The sequence below is a fragment of the Bactrocera neohumeralis genome, chromosome 4 (assembly GCF_024586455.1).
Source record: "Bactrocera neohumeralis isolate Rockhampton chromosome 4, APGP_CSIRO_Bneo_wtdbg2-racon-allhic-juicebox.fasta_v2, whole genome shotgun sequence".
NCBI lineage: Eukaryota > Metazoa > Arthropoda > Insecta > Diptera > Tephritidae > Bactrocera > Bactrocera neohumeralis.
This window is the reverse complement of record NC_065921.1, coordinates 47,261,939-47,284,770: the sequence shown is the minus strand read 5'-3', so window position 1 is coordinate 47,284,770 and position 22,832 is coordinate 47,261,939. Positions and strand designations below refer to the sequence as shown.

The following is a 22,832-nucleotide window of genomic DNA, read 5'->3' as shown; positions in this document are numbered from 1 at the left end:
AAAACATAAATGATCTTTAAAGCATAATTCTGAATAACTAACAAAAAACAAATGTAATTTATTACTATTCCCTTGCACAATAAGTGAATAGCAAACAATTAAAAAAAAAATAAAAGTAAAAAGTTGTAAACATGCTATTGCATGCTAACATACGTATAGCGACAGAATGTGCGCGTTACGTACTTTTTGTAGTTTTTTGTATGTTTAATGTGCTTTTGCAAACTTTTGCTATATGTCCTCTACTTTAAATTAAAGCTGAGATTTCAAACTTTCATTAGCTATAAGACTGCACCTAGGGCGAGGGGCTGCTTTATATTTCCTAGGCCATTGAAAATGCAAAATATTCAATTTTTGCACCACAGTTCTGTTGTTAAGAAAAAAAATGTGTTTTTTTTTAATTTATTTTTTCATTTACTCATTCTACAATAACTAAATTAATTAAAAAAATACTTGAAAGTTACATTTATTATGTATTTTTATTTTAATAAGCTTTTGATTATTACATATTGAACAAACATATTTCAAGCGCGTTGGCATACCTCAACTTTGTCTTGCTCTAGACCAAAACCATCCAAATTGGACGACACGTCAAAAATCATTTTTTGCCGCGGTTACTATTGGGCTGTCTCACTGTGCGTGTGCACATGTAGGTTAGGAAAAGTATTGGGTACATTATTATCGGGAAAACAATCTCTCCGAATTTAAAATTAACGAGTTTTTCAATAAAGACACTACTAAAGTAGACAAATAGGGAAAGAAAACGAGGGCATATTTGATCCTCGCTCTTTTAGCATTTATCTTCTGAAAGCCATTTCATCACGGAAAGACATACGATCCAACAACGAGTCGAAATTATTAAAAATTACTACCGAAAAGTGGAGTCAGTCTTTAAGAGCGAGTTTTTCAATAAGAGCGCAACATAAGTTTTTTTTTACTAAAACAAAAAATGTTTATGATATCAATGAAATTATTTATTTCTGTGAAAGTATGTACATTCGGACGTACTCCATGAGTCGGCATTGCATCCGAAAAAAATTACGGTTTTGTGCGGCGTCATCACGTCTTCCGTGATAATCAAGACCGCCACGCTACTGTGAATGGGAATCGTTACTGCTTAATGATAATCGAATATTTTTGGCCCGAATTGGATGATTTAACAGGACGTCGCCACAAGCCACATAGTGAATGTCACAATCGATTAATCGGTTAAAATTGGTTCTGAGATGTGGGATTTTACAGAAAGGACGAATACTCTTCATCTTTATTACCGGCTGCTATTAAGCCTTTTAGTTCTATCTTGGGTATAAAACAGAATGCTTCAGGCGCACATATTTAGTTAGCTACCCCTTCTTTAGTAACAATTGGGGATATTCCGAAAATATGCACTGAGCCAGATTGGTTGATCTAACACTAACGGCTCGGGGGATATGTACCATACGAGTATATTAAACCTATTAAGGGGCAGAGCTACGCTCACGTTCTCGTGGTTTTTTATAATTTTTCGCGCGTCGCAATCTTAGGTTTATGCTCATCTCCAACATCAAAATCTCCCGAGTGCTAGGGAATAGGTGTACCAAGCCTCATGTCTATTACGATTAATTTTAGGTGTGGCAATCAACTTTAGATGGACAAAACTGCTATAGCCCGTGTTGCAGTTGTGGGTATTTTACATTTACACGTGAGCATACATTTAGTACATCCAAATACAACGCATCTAAGTTCATGTTTCTTCCAAGTTGTTTGCTCCGTAATTAATTGGGACCATCAGTGTTAATTACTTCCTGTCTCGTGATTATCAGTAGATTGCAATGACTTACATAAGGGCAATATTTTGATAAACTTTTTATAATTTTGTATATAACCAACAACTTCGGTGTTTAGTATCTAAATAAATGTTTTGTTTTGTTTACAATAAATAGTTTTTTAGACGAAGACAGAGTTTTTGAGAAAGTGGTGATACTGAACCCACTATTGTTGCATTTTACCTTTCTCATCTAGTCTTTTAACATATAGGCTGTTCACGATAAGGTGGTTATCGGGTTATGTGGTTATGTGATTAAGTAAACAACAACAAAATGCGGTATGAGAAAATAACCAACTTTGACCAACCTAGGCCCTTGTTTACAGATTATGTGGTTGTTTGCTTATTTCCAGTGTTAGGAAGTCGTTGGAATTTCACTAAATGGCAGCACAAAAAATAAATAAAACTAAGCGAATGGCATTTCCATTCAGATTTTCTCATTGGCAAATCTGCTATTAACAGCTGTTTTTTGTTTACAATCAGCAAATTACCGAATAAAATAACCGAAATAAAAAGCATCAAAAAGCATCACAAAGCATTAAAAATAGGAGATGAGCGAATTGGCATTTGCTGACCCGCAGCATTTGTAAAAATCTCCATCGTCAAAGCAACACAGAACATTTTCACGCCAATGAATAGATTTCGGAACATGAAGTTCACCTCCCCGTCTACTGCAGATGATTAAAGTTATATCCTCTAGCATTTCTTCTAATACTTCATACATTGCATTGTGACACTGTTCAGGGCGCAAGATGTCTGCACATTTTTTGAACCCTTAAAATTCGGATTATTTAATAAGCACACACCTTCAATAAAGTCAATTTTCTGAATAGCAGAACTTATTTTAAATTCGATTATTTTGCTTTTTAAACTTTGTTTAGGCATTTTATAAGTAGGAATTTCATTGAACTAAAATTGTAAACAATGAACAGCTGTTTGGGTAAAAATAAGCAAATAACCATACATAGGATGTTCACGGAGCATAGAGGTTATTTTTAATCTAATAATCACATAACCCGATAACCATCTTACCGTGAACAGCCTATTAGTTTTATTTTAAATAGCGGCAAACCATCTTCGACAGATAAATTTCTTAGGTTCGTTTATTTTGATAACCATATTGATTTTTTTTAATTTTAAATTTTATTAAATTATAATTATTATTAAACAAGTCTCAATCCTGTCCTGAAAACTATGTTAATATATTCTTTAGAATTGAAAATGTAAATTTAGCCAATGAAACGTGTTTTGTTAACTATTTTCTGACTGAAGCTTTAATATTGATTGTAAATGTTTACGATAAGAAAAAACACTAATCCAATGATACCTCATCGCCCATATAACTGAACGAAACCACACTCAACGGTTTTCAAGCACACCTAGTTATGGACAAGCATACGCAAACATACACGTGCAGAAGTACTTATAAGTGTACTGATATACCAGGCATTCATTTGCATCGTTGCTTTATATGATTTCACCCTTAGGCAACAAATACAAAAAATGTAAATATGAACGGCAAATGTAATAGCAATTGTGGAAAGTGACACAAAATCAGTGTACACAGACAACCAGAAATCGGCGGTCAGAAGCCAAGAGGCAGCCGGCAGCTGGTAGCTGAGGGCTCACGATTTTAGCAGCCTCCGAAGAAACCGCAAATATCCGTAGACGCAGGGCTCATAACTGTATATACTCAATTTGTATGTCTGTAATCATTTCGTTAACAATTACAGTCGTTGGATTCTTTTCACACAAATGTCTTCAAAAACCAATGTATGCAAGGCTGTGTGTGTTTGTAGACGTGTATTTATTTGTCTGTTTAACATATGCAATAGTCTGTTATTGAGATTTGTATACACTGAACATATCGTCGCATTTCCGCGAAAGTATCGTATGTTACTTTTTATCGAAATTGAGATTTTAATGCCAAATTGTTAGAAAACTTATGTCTCACTATCCTGAAAAATAATATAACTGAAAACGCTATAGTTCCAATAAAAACTAAGTTCCAATTTTATCGTATGTAATTGTGAATTTTTCTGTTCGCGCAAAATTATCGTAAGTTCATACACATTTTTTTGCATGTGGAACGAATTACTGCAAACGCACAAAAATATAGAGAGATAACAACATTTTCATATCTTCATTATGTGCTCTTTCCATTTTGCCGTTAATTCCTCTTTACGCCGTTAATTCTTGGTGTACGTTTTGATATTCATTAATCTATCTGGTGATAAGTGAAGCTGTGAAAGCCCAAATTAGTCTTCATTTAGTTTCAAACACATCAATAGTGAACAAAATATAAACAATTGTGATCAACAAATGATTTATTTGTTATGGAATTTACCCATGGAAAAGTAAGTAGTTACTTACTATGTTTCACTTAATTATTGTCGAGTTATTCAAAAGTGATGTGAATTCTGTGTGTATTTGTATGTATGCCTATAATTGTTTCGTTTAGCTAGCTCATGAAGTGTTTTTAGATAGATGTGAAGTGTAAAAAAAAAAAAAAATTTAAACACCATAGCTTGTGAAATCACCAGTCCCATATAGTGATAGCGATAACGATGATGAAGAGTGCTGCGTTGGAAAACGTGGACTTAAGCGCAAACCAGTGAGAAAGGAAAAGAAGAAAAATGACAATAGAGTACTTCCTAACCCGTGTATAAATACCAAATGTAAGAAGGATTGTCGAAGTGTGCCAGACATTTCCCGGCAAAATATTAACGAACATTACTGGGGTATGTCAAACACAAGACGGCTAACATGGCTTCATGCAAATATCAAACGAAAGCAAATTAAAAAAAGGCGAGCTGGGCAGGAAGCAAAGCGTGTGCAAAGGCGAAACTGGACGTTTGAATATTCCCTATTGTGGGATGGAAAAATATTTAAAGTTTGCCAGAATTTTTTTTGAAAACTTTAAATATTCCTCAAATGGTTTTGAGACATGCATTAAAGAAAACTATTAGTTTTGAAAGCCGAAAAAAAGCACCACATAATAAAACAGACCATCGTACAATAGATTTTATCAAAGCTTACATAAAAAAGTTGCCAGCAGTACCATCACACTATTGCCGTAAAAATAATCAAAAAGTCTATTTACCAAGGGAATTGAGAAATGTATCCAATTTATATAAATTGTATCTTATTTATTTGGAAGATCAAGGCTTAAATGAGTTCACAGTATCTTGCCGAATATTTCGAAATGTTTTTAATACAGAGTTTTCAATTGGCTTCCATTTGCCAAAAAAGGACAAATGCACGATTTGCGAAAATATAAAGTATATTAACAAAGATGATAGAGAAAAAGTTCAGAATTCAAAAGAATTTCAAATTCATATAAATATTAAAAAACAAAGTACAGCTACTTTTCTCAAAGAACAAGCGGAAAGTAAAATGGGACAAAAATTTCTTTGCGCTAGTTTCGATATGCAAAAGGTTTTGCATACTCCTTTTTCCAAAAATGTTACCCTTTTTTATTCACGCAAATGCTTACTACAACCTAAGTGTGTATGAAAGTGGGACCCGAAATGGATACTGTTTTTTGTGGGGCGAAATCGATGGCAAGAGTGGCAGTAATGAAATATGCTCAGCTCTCTTAAGGTATCTTCTTATTCTAGATAGTCGGAAAAAAAACCGATGATCTGAGCCTTTATTGCGATAGTTGCTCAGGACAAAATAAGAACAAGGCTGTGCTAGCAATGATATCATATTTTTTAAATACTTCTATTTTCCTAAAAACAATAAAGATTACCTATTTACTTCCCGGACACACTATGATGCCGGTAAACTCAGTACACAGCACTATAGAATCTTTTATCAGAAACCAATGTTTGGGCAACCAGTGAATGGCCGACACTGATTAGAAATTCAAGAACAAATCCGTGAGGGTACGAATGCATAGAATTACATCACACTGACTTTAAGAATTGGAAACTTTTTGCGAACTCACTATTTAAAAATAAAACTTTAAACTTAAGTAAATTACGTATCGCTATTATTAGAAAAGAACAATTGTCAATAGATTTAAGCTACGAGTATTTCGAAAACTCAAACAAAAAACTTATTAATTTGTTCAACGTTAACCAAAACATTGAATCTTTATATAGTTGTAAATTAAATATATCAACAAAAAAATTCGTAGACTTAAGTAATTTATGTAATAATAAAAATAGTATACCACAAAAGTATCATAAGGAATACTTAAACCTTCGACATTCAAATTTAATAAAGGACTGTTTGGAGGAAACGTATGAAGAAGATTAAAATAAATAATAAAATATATACTGTAATAATAAAATGATTGCACTACCTTTGTTAGCTTATTTCGTACAATAAATATTTTTTTTGCAATTATCGTATGTCATACTTCTTGCGGCTAAGCTCACTAAAACATAGCTTGCGAAAGTATCGTATGTTTAAATATCCTTATTTTTTTAGAAAAATGCGCCATTACTGACAAAAATTAAGTTGGCGTTCGTTCCTGTAGCTAATACAATACAACCTAAAAAATTTGAATATGATTTTCCCATTCTAAGCTGAGTAATTTAAAAAAAACCTCTTCCTTTAAAGTTTCGCTTTTTTACATACGATACTTTCGCGGAAATGCGTCGATATATGCCACAAAGTGAGTAACACGCAGAAAGAAACTTCGGATAACAATAAAATATTTATACACAATTGATCACCATGAACCGCAGCTTCTGAGATACGCTCTGAAATTTTCCATATGTTTTTCGCTATCTTAGAAGTAGCTCATTTGACGGAACCACCGATATTGAAACAGCGTATAGCGACCTTACAAACTGAACTATCAAAATCAAATTCTTTTACGAAAAAAAAAATATTATTTGAAAAGATATCTCCACAAAACTGGGAAAAGAAGGGAACGCTGCAATATCTCAAAATTGTTTTTCGCATAAACATAGTATAACTGAACTTTGAAAATCAATTTATTTTATGGAAACTTCTTTATTTATGTAGTATTGTCTAGTTTCGGTGCAACTGCATTTAACTAATTTTTTTAAGCCAATAAATGGCGAACATTTTACCAAATAATTAAATTTTTGAGAAAAAATTAAAATTTAAATCTTTATCCTTCATTTATAACGATCTTCGCAAAAATTTAAAATGTTTAGCTTTTGATTTTTGAATATTTAATAAATGCCATAGAAACATTTGCGAATAGTGTTGTATCATTATGGTTTAATTTATAAAAATAAGTTTTCCGACAATATGTCAGTATGTGTAAACATACACTTCCAATATTTTCCGCAACATTGTAAACTTCTTACCAAAAGACCTAAATATTCGCCCACATTGAAATTAAAGAAACACCAATATATGTATATGTATAAATATATATCTATTGTATACATACCTATGTATATATTTCTTTCCCAACAACATTTTGTAACATAAGTATCCACATTATATGTGTATACGCGTATATAAATATATACACATATTTCTTTTGCCGAAATTCTTAAAGAAAACCTCAAAATAATTGTCATTATTACATCAGTCAGATCAGTGCCGGTGACCAAGCTTCGCGTCACAGAATGATGCTTATACATATGTATGTGCCGTGCGTGTAAGCAACCTTCTTTCGTAAGTATTTTTATACTCTCGCAACAAAGTTGCTAAGGAGAGTATTATAGTTTTGTTCACATAACGGTTGTTTGTAAGTCCTAAAACTAAAAGAGATATAGGGTTATGTATGTGATCAGGGTGATGAAAAGAGTTGAAATCCGGATGTCTGTCTGTCCGTCCGTCCGTGCAAGCTGTAACTTGAGTAAAAATTGAGATTTCATGATGAAACTTGGTACACGTATTTCTTGGCTCCATAAGAAGGTTAAGATCGAAGATGGGCAAAATCAGCCCACTGCCACGCCCACAAAATGGTGAAAACCGAAAACCTATAAAGTGTCATAACTAAGCCATAAATAAAGATATTAAAGTGAAATTTGGCACAAAGGATCGCATTAGGGAGGGGCATATTTGGACGCAAACACTAAATTTCACAGAAGAAATGACAGAAGGAAGCTGCACCCAGACATTTTTTAAAAATTGAAAATGGGCGTGGCCTCGCCCACTTATGCACCAAAAACCATATCACAGGAACTACTATACCGATTTCAATGAAATTCGGTATATAATATTTTCTTAACACCCTGATGACATGTACGAAATATGAGTGAAATCGGTTAACAACCACGCCTTCTTCCAATATAACGCTATTTTGAATTCCATCTGATGCCTTCTCTGTATAATAAATATGTACTTAGGAACCAATGATGATAGCGGAATAAAACTTAACCAAATACGGTATTTGAAAAATATGTAAATGACGGATAATGAAATCTCGATTATCACTTTATCATGCGAGAGTATAAAATGTTCGGTGACACCCGAACTTAGCTCTTCCTTACTTGTTTTTATTTCCTTTTGGTTTGTTAAAGGAATTATAATTTATGCAATCTTATGTATTTATAGCAATTGTTTATCATAGTTTGCTGAAAGACATCATAATATGATCATAATATCTTGATAACGAAAACCAGCTGAAAAAATGTGACAACAATACCTTATAACGATGTCCTATAATCTGAAACACCTAAAAATAACTTTATACTGCTTCTATATCTTAGACCTCTTGATAACTTAAGTGAAATTACTTTCCGTCAGAAGAATACAACTGGAAAAGGCGCAAAATAAAAGTTTTTCTTTAAGAACTATTGCACACATTCTGTACGTACAACAACAAAAGCAGTAATTTTGAAATATTTAACAGTCAACTGTGTATCTTGGTTGTTGTTGTATCAGCAAGACTGAGAAATTCGCCACAAGACGCACTTAATGCTTTTAAAATGAAGCGAGAACGATCTCTTTAAATGATTTGCGCATAAAAAATAAAGCGTACTGTGACTGTAGCAACTGCAAAATATTTATGTGGCGGTAATGAAGTCACATTGATTTAGATATTTTACTTGCCTTTGCTGATGTCATGAAGACTGTTTCATTTTCCATATTACTCATATGCCATGTCGAGTGGGTGCTGTTCGTGGAGTACAGGCGTAAACTCGTACGTGCTCTCAGTTCTTGCCAAAGTGTCGTAGGCTCACTAAAAACTGAAGAGACCATTGAAAAGATGACTCTACATTGTGACTGAGTGGACGAAAATTACCTCGAAAGAAGAGCTAAACATGATAAAAAATTACTTTTTAATTGCTTTGAGTATTGAAAATACGCTAGTAGAAGTGCAATATATCTGGGGGTTACTTTGAATGGGACAAAAATGATACACATTCATGAAAAAGTAAACAAATTGTTGAGAAATACAAAGTTCTCGGTATTTTCTGAACAAAACTTGTATTAAGTGATAAAGGATTTGAAAGCATCACAACAAGTAAGGAAGGGCTAAGTTCGGGTGCAACTAAACATTTGATTTTCTTAGAACTTGAAAGAAGCCAGGGAAATACTTCAAAGTGTTAAACCAATCATATAGAGTAAAGTCAGCCGGATGTTCGAAAATCTTGATATTATTTGTATAAGGGCCAAGTTTTCGCTAAACTTTATCTATTTTATGCACAAAGATACACTGTTATGAAAAGAATAACAGAATAAATATCCCTTAATTTCAGTTATATATATTACACATTGACCGACATTTTCAATCAAAAGTCATCTATAGGTACCGGGGTCTAATTATTCGGTATCTACGGGTTTGAACAGTTTTTATTGTATTTAAATAATTTTTGACACACACACTAAGACATTACTCGTGCAAAGTTTTATCTCGTTATATAAATTGCTTCTTGATTTGTATACTGGAAACTTTACGAATCAAGTGGAACTTAAAATTGTGTTAATGGGAAGCAGGTGTGGTTGTTGTCCGATTTCGTCCATTTTCACATAATAATGTAAGGAGAATGCCACGTTTACTTTATGCTTAGTTACGGCACTTTATATGCTTTCGGTTAATGGCAATTTGTGGGCGTGGTAGTGTTTCGATTACGTGCATCTACGAACTCGACGTTTTTTTGTACTAAGGAACACACATACCAAGATTCATCGAGATAATAATGTGTTTAGGCTTTCAATATAGGTTTTCGATGTGCTATAGTACATACTTTATGTGTCAACTCGTATCCCTAAGCCCTATTTTGGGTTTATCAGCTCGAAACAGTGTGAATTTCGGCCGAACCGGTCCATTTTTTATAGAATAAAAGGGTATAAAACGATATTTTTCCTATCTTTCAAATAAAAAAGTTTCCATGCAATGATTGGACTTCGATCGGTACCATGGTATGAGAGTGATACGTTGCAGTGGTGCGATATCGTCGGTTTCGATAAATGGGCAGATCTTTGAGAGAAGAGGGCTTGTGAAAATTTTCAGATTAAAATCTCGAAAACTGAAGGATTAATTCTCGTATATAGAGACACACAGACGAACATTGCTAAAGAGGGTATTCTGGTCTAGAAGCATGAATTTCAGGTAATTTTTAAAGTGTCGTAAAAAACAGGCAATTAATATTTTTACTGTCTTTTTTTTTATTAGTTATTGTTTAATTTAAGAGTACAGAAAAAAATTAAAAACTAAAAAAAATAAAAAATTTCAAAAATTATGAGCTGACGAAGTGGGGGGTCTCTAAAAATTTCCACGTAACCATACCCATGATTTCAACTCTCCTAGTTATCTGAAACCAAAAACACAAAAGATTATTAATCTATAATAATGTCGCAATGGTCGGAACTACGGAAAAGTGGGAAACAATTTTTTTTACGAAATGGCGACTGCCTGAAAAATAAGTTTTTTTGGATAACTTTTTCTGACTATTTTGAATTTTTTAAAAATAATAAAAATAAAAATTTGGGGTTGGGGCTAGTTCCAACCACAGACAAGCCTATAGAAAAGACTCTATAAAAAGTTCAAGTAAATCAGTCTGGTAGAACCTGATATATCGTGGGTATCGTTCCGAAAAAGTCAGTTTTGAGAAAAATGCGTTTAGAGTTTAGGAGACAATTCTAGTGAATACGGGCGCTACGTCACAAAATCGGCTGTATCTCCGAAAATGAGCGGAATTTTGAAAAATCCCTCCAAGCTCATATTTCTGAAAGTCTAAAATTTCAAGATATGCAAAAAAAATCGATGTTTTCAAAATCCTAGACGAGAATACCCCCTAAATAGTGTACTATGGTTTCCTTTTGAGTGCTACAAACATCGCTGCAAACTTAATATAATTACCATATTCAGGATATAATGAATAGGTTAATTTAAATTAGTAGCCCTAATTGTCGGAAGTGAATGCTCTATCGTTTGTAGGTAAGTAACTAAAAGCCTTGCGTTTATCAAACATTGGTCATTGTGGTGACCAGAACTGTATTCGGAATCAACGGTCAATTACCTCAAATATCTATCCTTGTTTATCTTCTATTATGCAAGTATGAAGAAATTAAACGAAATTAGCAAATCTTTTCTTTTATTAAAATGCATTAAGAAAATAGTTAAAAATGTACATTAAAACTGTCTTATATTACTAAAATGATACATTAACCAATGATTATGTTATGCTACCTATTTTTGTAACCCTCCAATCAACAAATTTAACACTTCAGTTAAAGTTTTTGTTATTATTTATTATCCGCTTTTTACACATCAACCTGAGCTGAGTAGAGTTGAGTGTGCAAAATATGAAGACCGCATTCTATAAATAGTTTTGAATATAGAAAAGCTTGCAGATTATGATTCTGAATGTTGCCGGGAGACTTATTGGTCCATTTTTTTATTACTCCATCCCCGATAAATTGGACGGAACAAATGCTTTACAATTTTAATTGTGGTATTGAAAATATCCAATTGTTTTTTATGATTAAATATACTTATATCTACTCAATTGGAAAAAAAAAACAAAAAATAAATTAAGAATAAAAGAAGAACTGTTGGGAAAAAAATTTATTACGAAAAATCAAATTTTTACATAAATTTAAAAAAAGTGAATTAACAATCTTTTTTGTTTTGACAGCCATTATTAATGCATTTGCATAACAAAATACAGCTAAGTTGTGATTTTTTGCAAGAACAAACCTGTGTTTGACATTTCGATGTGCATTTACAAGGCTGAATCAACAATTCGGGCAATGGTGGTTTCGTCAGGTGCCGTGGGTACAATTTATCATATCTTTTTTCATAGTCTAATAAGGTGTAATAAATATGCTCTAGTAGTGTTTGGTCAGCATTTAACCATACATATGTTTGTGCTGAAACTCTAAACAAATGTAAATGTAGAACATCTGATGTACAAATTACTCTTGATAAATTTAATCCGAAGCCGATATTTCAGGAAATTAATTTATACCGAAGTTGATCAGCAGTTAATTTTTTTTGTGAGAAAAGATAGGTTCTAAGAGCTTAGTTAATTAATTCTATGAATTGATATAATAATATTTAATAGTGGTAAGGATAAGAAACCCGTAGATAAAATTATTTTATTATAAAGTTTTCATTTCCATAATTAAAATTCATAAGTTTTCGACTCAAAGAGACGAACAGCTGGAAAACACGAAGATATTGACAGGTGGGGATCAAATTCCCAACAAAAAAGATTGTAGCAGTCTAAAAAACAAAAACATTTACAACTTATATTGTAATTAAGAAGAGATAAATCGCATATAGCTGGGTGTTATTACCAAAATTTAGCTTTTTCAATGTCAAATAAGTTTCAGCGGAGAAGCCAAATTTTCATAGATGTGTTTCGAAGCACGTATTTTTTTAACATTTCTCCCGACCAATCGACAAGAGCCTTTGTTTGAGCAATCGACAAATTTTGTGGGACCCTAATTGAAAAAATTTGCTAACAGTCAAATGTCAGTGCAATAGTGAATGTTTTCTGGTTCCATTAAAGCCTATAGTTGTCTTTCTTTCACAATAGGTCACATGACGAACTAGCAACATTATATTGTGTCCAGCATCAACAGTTTCTAGAACGACAACTAAATTTCAACAACTTTCGCGATATCCGTCTTGGAGTGATTTACGATTGCAACTGATTTCTCGCCCTCGATAAACACTTGCCCTTAATTAAGCTTCATCGCCGAAAGCTGAATTAAGTTAGTTCCGTGTCGAAAATTGTAAAACATAATTGCTCGAAAATGTTCGCGGTTTGATTCAAAGATACGTATATTTCAAGTTACTGTAAGCAACACAAAAAGCGGTCGTATGTTAAAACGTTCTGAGTATATATAACAATAAAAATATCAAGCTTAACTACAAAGTTGTGGGTTGCCAGATTGCACTACCATGGTCGCCAAATCGCGAAATTTAAAAGTTAAGCTGTGTATATTTGCAAACCTTGTTCTAGAATCAGACTGTTTATTATGAAATGGCAAAGCGAACTAAGTATAAATTCAGTAATAATTGTCAAAAAAAAAGCAATTCTAAAAAAAATGTTGTCGTAGTGAAAATTACTGGGCTAAAATAACACCCTTTATATGAGCTTAAATGATATGATAATAACCTAGGATCTGTAGTGGTTGTAGTTTTTACTTCGAATGGTCACAGTTTTCAAAATAAAACGCAAAAGTGGAAATCCTCAATTTAAAGTAAATTAAAGTAAAAAATTCAAATTTTATATATCGTGAATTATTTTAAACTAAAAGTTATAACGAAAAGGAGAAACTAAATAAAATAAAATGCGCAACAATCTAATTTCATTCAAAAGTTAATTCCAATGTTAACTCGCCCACATTCAACATCCACTAATAGCGCGTAGCAACAAAAGTATATATCAGAGTGCTAAAAGCCATTAAAATAAGTAACAAAATTAACCCAGACGCACCAAAAGCAAAGCTTAAGAGCAAAAGGACAAACAATACTAGCGCAAATTATGAGGGCCGAAGCCACCACAGTGTGATGGTATTCAGTTCAAGAGAATATTCAGCGGCAAAGTGCCGACTGGTGTTCAACATTTTTATGTCTCCTAAGTGCAGACTTATGTACATATGTGCCTGCAATTGTCTCTAGTCATCGCACATAGCTCTCCTGTTGTACTTACATACATGCGCTCATAGTAAGTAATATAATCATTTACGAGTGCACTAAAGTCAAATGTTGGAACGAGCTAAATACCGTATAAATAGCTTCTGGTTAGCGGTTAGTATGTAGCGTTCTCACTTAGGCTACCATTTGCGATCCCTATTTATATTCTATAGTACAATAGTTTTATACTTGTATTTTGAACTGTAATATTTCATAACCGATCAACTAAACGCTGTAGATGAGAGCATAACATCTTTTTTATGTTCACACCCGTGTACGTAGAAAGAAAATAATCAGCAAAAGCTGGATAATACAAATCAGAAACCGAATGCAAATTAAAATACGGCGTGCTTAAGGATAGAACTGAAAGCTGTGTTGCTTTCTAATGAAGTCTTACAGCACATTTCCCTGTTGAATGATTTCAGGCCTAATATCCGTAATCTAGTGCATCTGTGGTTTTGAATTAAAGTCTATTAAAGTTCACCGTATTAAGATCTGACTGAAAATAGCAAAGAATCAAATTTGTTTTGAATATCCGTTTCTTAATAAACATAACGATTATTATATAGTTTGGGTTTACTTCCTCTATCTTTAAATTTTTTTTAGGTATAACGATTAAAATCAAAGGAGCTGCTTTTGCTAAAATAAAAACTTAGTACTCACCTAAAGATTTATGAAAACTATTACTTAATTAATAAAATTTATGCAAGCGAAAAAGAGTGCACTTCAATTATTTCAAATGAAAAACTAGCTTAAAAGTACGAGAATTCTAATTTAATTAATGATGCGACAAAACAACTTTGAAAATTTCATGAACTAAATGTTGCATAACTTTTACAGGCTTAATAAAATTTTCAAATAAAATATAATAATCACAGTTTTCTTAGTAATACCATTACACAGGGGAAGTGCAAGGCTAGCTGTTCATTTCAACCATATTCTGAGCCTAAGGTACCTTTGTTTATATGCTCTCATTTCACTTTATCGCTAATGACATGATTTCAGGGTTCCACCAAATACTTATTTTCTATAAAGTTTGTAAAATTAATTCGACACCTCAACTTGCATTTGCAATCAATTCCAAGACCTTCAATAGATATGCATTTCAGCCAGCCGAATCACGGTTTGTATGTGCATTAGGGAGTTCATCAATTTCCAAGTTGATTTCCTATTCGCAAACGCCTCCTTAATTTTTAGTTTTTGACATAGAATTTTCCTTCTCCATAATCCGTGCCTAAATTATATTTATTTTCCCATGTAAGTATACAACATTGGATTATTTAATACTATGCATTAAATAATATTCTAGTATACTACAAAATCCGTTCTACGAGAAGGGCCTGATGGATTTTTTTTTCAAAAACCTTAATTTAAAGATTATACTCAGTTAAAATTAATAACCTAAGCATTCGTTCAAGTGATTTGTACATTCGAGGTTGCTCATACAACATGGTGTACGATGTTAATGCAATACTTTTTACGCTTGACGCTTTTTAGCCCAACTAACCAAGTCCATGACAGATGGGCATTAATTTTAATAATGCTGTTAAATATATTTTTCATAAAAAATGTTAGCTTTGAAAAAACAACAAATATCGTTAGAGGCCCAATAAATAACAGTTTTGTGGACGATGTGAATGACAGCTAAACCTTTTTTATTTACACTGTTGTTATGTCTTGCACAAACCATTTTCGAGAAAAAATCCAAGTCCAAGTATAATTTTCGGCTGCGCTTCATATGAGCCAGAGTACATATTTCCTGATCCTTACTTTTATCAATTCTTCTTAGATTTTTTTGTAGTTCTGAAGCATTTTAGACTCCGTCTACTAAGCCCTTGATAATTATGTTGGTTACTTTTATTTAATTCAAGCCAACTAATTGATTTATCAACCTAATCTCGTTTCAAGAGACAAGTTGGCACGTGGACGACTTATCTTATACACTAACCATAGTAATTTCACTTTTCTAGAATGAAGAGTTGCCCAGAATAAATAGTTGAAAACTGCAACACGTATTTTGAAGTCGCGAGTATAGTAAAGTAAGCAAACAGTAAGTAAAAGGCCAAAATTCAAAAAAAAAGGAAAAATTACACGAGAGAGAGACTAGACCGCTGACTTCTGTTTGAGTAAATCCTTCTAGAAATCTTATTTCATTGGCATCAATGTCGTAGTATTTCGAGTAAACCGCAGCAGTGATTGTCTCACCAGAACCTTATAGGAGGTGGTAATAAAATAAGACAGTGGACGTGGCGTTGCTCCTCTTCTACAAAATTAAGTACGTAATATTATGCAGACATTAATTTCCTATGAGTAACTGGGCAAATGGGAGGATGGAGTCATGTGTAGAAGTTCACGCAAGTGAGGAAAGTTCTCTGATCGCCATTCACTTGGGTGTGGCCAGAAACGATTCATTTACACATGGCTCAAGCAGCTCACTACTTCCGGTCTTTGACCAAGTATCCTCTGGGTAGTCTAAGAACATCCGTTCGAAGGCGAGCTAAAGTGAGAAGGGAAACATTCCCTACAAGGGTTGTGCGCTGGGTTCGGGACCCGCCACGTAAAAAACACCCCCAGTGAAGAGCTACAACCAGCCTCGGATGAGAGACCCCCCTTTTGATGACGACCATGGCAAACGAAATAAGGACTACGAATTGAGGGCATGCACCTGGAATGTCCGGTCCCTTAATTGGGAAGGTGCCGCTGCCCAGCTGGTTGATGTCCTCGTAAAGACAAAGGCTGACATCACCGCCGTCCAAGAAATGCGATGGACGGGACAAGGACAGAGACGAGTAGGTCCTTGTGACATTTACTACAGTGGCCATATAAAGGAGCGCAAGTTTGGTGTAGGATTCGTGGTGGGAGAGAGACTCCGTCGCCGAGTACTATCATTCACTGCGGTGAATGAACGTCTAGCCACAATCCGCATCAAAGCGAGGTTCTTCAACATATCGCTGATTTGCGCCCACGCCCCGACGGAAGAGAAGGACGATGTGACCGAAGATGCCTTCTATGAGCGCTTGGAGCGCGCTTATGAGAGCTGCCCCCGCCACGATGTCAAAATCGTGCTTGGCGACTTTAACGCCAGGGTGGGCAAAGAAGGTATATTTGGCACTACGGTCGGTAAATTCAGCCTCCACGACGAAACATCCCCAAATGGGTTGAGGCTGATCGACTTCGCCGGGGCCCGAAATATGGTTATCTGTGGTACTAGATTCCAGCATAAGAAGATTCATCAAGCTATATATTGGATCGAAAAACTACTAAAAAACGCGCGCCACCAAACACAAGGAAGGTTCGACGTCGAGAAGCTGCAATCACAACAGACAGCCGAACGATTTTCTACTCGGCTTGCACTCCTGCTCTCTGAGAGCACTCGTCAACAACTCGGTATAAGAGAACTGTGGCACGCCATTTCAAACTCCTTACGTACAGCTGCAACCGAAACTATTGGTTTTCGGAAAGTGCAAAAGAACAGCTGGTACGACGAGTGCAAATACAGCGGAGAGAAAACAGGCTGCCTACCTCGCAACGTTACGATCGACCACTACACGTGCGGGATGGGATAGATACCGAGAGCTGAAGAGGGAAGCGAGACGCATTTGTAGACAGAAGAAGAAAGAGGCTGAAATGCGTGAGTACGAAGAGCTTGATAAGCTGGCCGACAGGGGTAATGCTCGAAAATTTTACGAAAAATGCGGCGGCTTACGGAAGGTTTTAAGACCGGAGCGTATTCCTGTAGAACCCCCAAAGGTGATCTAGTCACAAGTCGTGCGACTTTTTCAACCTGCTTTTGGAGAAAATAGTTCGAGCCGCAGAACTAAATAGAGAAGGTACCATCTTTTATAAGAGTGTACAGCTGTTGGCGTATGCCGATGATATTGATATCATCGGCCTCAACACCCGCGCCGTTAGTTCTGCTTTCTCCAGGCTGGACAAGGAAGCACAGAAAATGGGTCTGGCAGTGAACGAGGGCAAGACGAAATATCTCCTGTCATCAAACAAACAGTCGTCGCATTCGCGACTTGGCTCTCACGTCACTGTTGACAGTCATAACTTTGAAGTCGTAGATAATTTCGTCTATCTTGGAACCAGCGTAAACACCACCAACAATGTCAGCCTAGAAATCCAACGCAGGATAACTCTTGCCAACAGGTGCTACTTCGGACTGAGTAGGCAATTGAGAAGCAAAGTCCTCTCTCGACAAACAAAAACCAAACTATATAAGTCACTCATAATTCCCGTCCTGCTGTATGGTGCAGAGTCTTGGACGATGTCAACAACGTATGAGTCGACGTTGCGAGTTTTCGAGAGAAAAGTTCTGCGAAAGATTTATGGTCCTTTGCGCGTTAGCCACGGCGAATACCGCATTCGATGGAACGATGAGCTGTACGAGATATACGACGACATCGACATAGTTCAGCGAATTAAAGGACAGCGGCTACGCTGGCTAGGTCATGTTGTCCGGATGGACGAAAACACTCCAGCTCTGAAAATATTCGACGCAGTACCCGCCGGGGGAAGCAGAGGAAGAGGAAGACCTCCACTCCGTTGGAAGGACCAAGTGGAGAAGGACCTGGCTTCGCTTGGAATATCCAATTGGCGCCACGTAGCGAAAAGAAGAAACGACTGGCGCGCTGTTGTTAACTCGGCTATAATCGCTTAAGCGGTTTCTACGCCAATTAAGAAGAAGAAGAACTGGGCAAAATCGGACATTTTGTGATACTACATATAACAATTTAACTAAGAAAACGTCTTGTCCGGCTTAAAATATATTCTAGTGTAAAAAAGTATAAATCGGGTTAAAGCGTAATCCCGTATACTTAATGCAAGAAATTTCAAAGTTTCGATTTATTCTATAACAACTATATCAGTAAATATATTCAATATAACATGTTTTGATGCCACAAATGGATAAGATCATCAGTATTAGCCGTGGCTCTCATATAAATATATATGAATTTAAACTACTGGTTTGCTTATGCCACTGGTTTGCTTATGCCACAATATAAGGTTGTCAAATACTTATCTCCCTTCCGCTTTTTTTCTCTTTATTCGAAGCTTTATGAAAAGTGTCACAGTAATCGGATTTAGTTAAAATATGCGAAGTTTCGTTCGATAATATGTTTCCATCTTGACGTCAACTTCAAAATATCCCTTCGTAGAAGCCCCCTCCTTATTTGCGAAGAACTCGGACACCCACTTTTCACAAGAATCTTCTGAGCTCAACTTTTTATCACCAAGGGCGTTAGCCATGGACAGGAACAAAGGTATTCACTTATCGCTATGTTTGAACTATATGGTGGATGCGATAAAACCTCCCATTCGAGCTCCCGGAGCTTCTGACGAGTCATCAACGAAGTCTGTGGTCTGGCGTTGTTCTGATGGAACACTACATCCTTTCTGTTGGCCAATTCCGGACGCTTCTGGTCGATCGCTTGCTTCAAGCGGTCCAGTTGTTTCTAGTAGATTGTAGAATTAAGCGTCTGGCCATATGGCCGGGTGTAGCTCATAGTGGATGATTCCCTTTCAATCCTACTAAACACACAGAAAAACCTTCCTGGTCGTCAATCCCGGCTTGGCCACTGTTTGAGAAAATTCGACCAGGACCATTTTCGCTTGATATTGTCATATGTGATCTATTTTTCATTGCCAGTACCATACGCTTCAAAAATGGGTCGAATTCGTTCCGTTTCAGCAGCATATCGCAGGCGTTGACTCGGTCCAGAAGGGTTTTTTGCGTCAAATCATGCGGCACCCAAACATCAAGCTTTTTTGTGTAATTAGCCTTCTGCAGATGACTTAAAATGGTTTGGTAACTAACTGCCATCTTCCGGGCGATGTCACGAGATGCCACATGTCGGTATAACTCGATGTTTGCCATGATTTGATCGGTATTCGTCGCCACAGGTATTCCGCTGGCCTGCTTATCCGTGGTGTCGTTTTCACTCACTCTAAATTGTCGTGACCATACCTCCGTAGTTCGAAGTGATAGAGTAACATCCCCCAAAACACCATTAATCTCAAGGAACGTTTCTATAACGGATTTGCCTTTAACGACGGAAAACTTTAAAATATCGCAAATTACGGCGTTAGTGAACTCCATGTTTACACGTCTGTAACTGTTAAACGCAATATCCAAACTAATCATGCAAAGCGCTATTTTGAAAATTGTGTCAAGACCTTTCAAAGACGTATAGTATTGCCAGATACGAGCTCTGTAGCGCTTTATGCATAGCCGCGAAATTCAAAAGACAAAAAGTCGGAGATATTTGACAACCTAATAATACAGTATAATGCCGAAAATGTCGGTCGGTCCTCGAATTGTCAAAGCTCCCATATATTATATATAGTGATACTTGTTATACTACCAGACTTTATACCAGATATATAGGTTAGTGTGTGAAATATTTTCCTGCAATTGCGTGGAAACATGTTTTCTTAATCCTAGACTACAACCGATTGAAAGGAAATTACATACTCAAGTCACTAATATACTGAAATCACCTCACTGGGTTAGATATCGACCTAACCTTCATTTCTGTTTTTAAATTGCTCCATGGAAAGATAACAACATTAAGCTACTTTTATTTCTTAATTTGATAAATAATTTTTCAAGAAATTTGTAATATGAATCACAGTTCGCGCAATAAATCATCAGAGAAATTTACAACGAAATATACATATTGCTTTTGCAAGCTACCAATTTAGTCCAACTAATGTATGTTTCATAGAGGAAGACACACAGAAGGATATTAATGCATTATCTAAATAAGCAAATATACTATGTATGGAACTGTTAACTTTGAAAAGGTTGCCAACATTTGCGTTATAATGATGTGTTGAATTTATTTTGGGGCTTATTTGCTAGCACTAATTTTTAGTTAACACAGGATAAGTACTTAAATATATGTTGCCTTCAAGTGAGGTGTTAAAAAGCATTTAAGCGGGTTCTTGAATAAAATAACAGCTAGTAGAAAGGATAACCAGCATCAGCATTTTGAAAGAGTGAAATAATAAATTAGACATTTTTGAGTATGTGTGTGTAAAATACCAATCTACACAACGAAGCATCCATTTGAGTCCACTGTCACAGCCAGCATAAGCGATTTGATCATTATTAAATCTTCTCACTTCTAAATTTGAATGTCCTTAAAACATTATAAAAAACAGCTAGCTTCCTCACGATTTATTATTCACAACTCAATGAATGACATAGTTGTTATCAAGCAAAATACAAAAAATATCTATACCAATCTACTGTACTTGTATACAACATCTTCTAAATAAAAACTCGTTTTGCGTACACACATTTTCTGAACCCTGGCAAAATCATGCGAAAGTTAAAGAGGTTATAAACTGTTGGCCGTTGCGTATGAGCAACGTTTTGTGATCGCGCAGCATTTGGTGAATGAAGAGGAATTTCATAAACTGCGCCAAAAGTGGTCATACGCTCTGTTTTTTTGTTTATGTTTATTTGCAATTTCTGAAATTCGATTTCTTTCTGATTTATTCCGATTCATATGAGTTTCATAAAGTCTGTGACGAAAAATTATATTAATTTTTTTTTAGCAAGTTAACAATTCGGTAAGTTTTTTTGATCTTCTTAAAGTGTATTGTCGTGCGGTATTAATAAATAATTACTAATAAGAAAAGTGAATGCTCATTATAAGAAACACTTTGAAGCAGCCTTTCTAAAGAAGCATCCAAAAGATTTCTAATAGACTGCAAATTATTTAAATACGAAATGTGCATTTTCGACAATTCTGGAGAAACTGGAAACATACACTACAATCCAGGAAAGTTAGAGAAATCTTGTGACGTATAAAAATGAGGACAAAACTACTGCCTTTTGCTTTTGAGAAGAAACCACCATTCAGTCTAAGAGATTTAAGTGTATGTATACCCACTAGGTGTCCTTTTCACTGATCCACTCACCTCCACTTTATCAACAAAGAATCCAAGTGTACTTTATATTGTATTTAAACTGATTGTAATTGATCTGGTATTATACACATCTGTTTACCACTAAGTATATTTATAATAAAAATGTACAATATATGTAAATAAAAGCACTTGATGATCAACGATACGGTGTCCGTATAAACCAGCGAGAGATGATGTTTAGGCGCATGTGTCCCGGTTGTTGCTGATGTATAGACGATGTTATGTTGAGCTCCGGATTGTTGACGATTGGAATTAACGCGCACAGGATCGGTGAAAAGTTTAAATGTAGAATAGCGTGAGGTGTTATCGCGGCACAGTGTATCGAACGAATAGTGCGCTATCCTGTTGTCCATCCGTTTTGTTTAGTGGATTGTACAGGTGTGGTGAGTTGAGTTCGTGTTGTGTTATTGTGTCATCGGCTGTGGTGTATTGTACTGTAGCATTAGGATGCGCCAGTTTTACCGAGTAGAGGGGGTGGATGCTTAACTCATTTAAACATCCTGGGCCCCCTAAATATTTTAACTAGTTTTATATATATATATATATATATGATTCCTATGTGTTTCGGAGTACTGCTAGTAGAGTTGCCGATAGCGCAGAATAAATGATGTAAATCCTGACAATGCCTTTGGTTTTAGACATAATATTGGTTATTAATTTACTTTTAAGTGCGTATGGTTCGAACCTCATATTTTGCCAAATGTGTATCCGACTTATTGTTAATATAAACATGTTCTTCCAAATGCGTTGTTTGCGTTTATTCATTTCATTTGCGGTTATTTAAATTCCTTGCTTCATCGGTATGGGGTACTGGTTGTTTATTATTTACCTTTCTATATCGTTAAGTGAAAGGATTTAACCAACTCCTATCGATGTGGTCAAATGGGTATATACAAGAAAATCTAGATTTAGGACTTTGAAATAAAAGGAATCTTGCGAGAGCGTGGCCGTGAATAGAGAACGGCTTCAATTCGTGGAGTAGACAATTCTTTATACTTAATTTGAAGCTTTGTATAGCTGATTTCCATAACTCATCCATCTGAGGAGCGC

General features: G+C 35.1%; 1 long non-coding RNA gene across 1 annotated transcript; it reads left to right on the top strand.

Moving 5' to 3' along the window:
- The first annotated feature begins 4,032 nt into the window (after positions 1-4,032).
- On the top strand, positions 4,033-4,905 carry LOC126754704 (uncharacterized). The gene is made up of 3 exons (XR_007666382.1): positions 4,033-4,158; positions 4,263-4,297; positions 4,329-4,905. It is a non-coding gene; the product is annotated as an uncharacterized LOC126754704 (long non-coding RNA).
- The last annotated feature ends 17,927 nt before the right edge of the window (positions 4,906-22,832 follow it).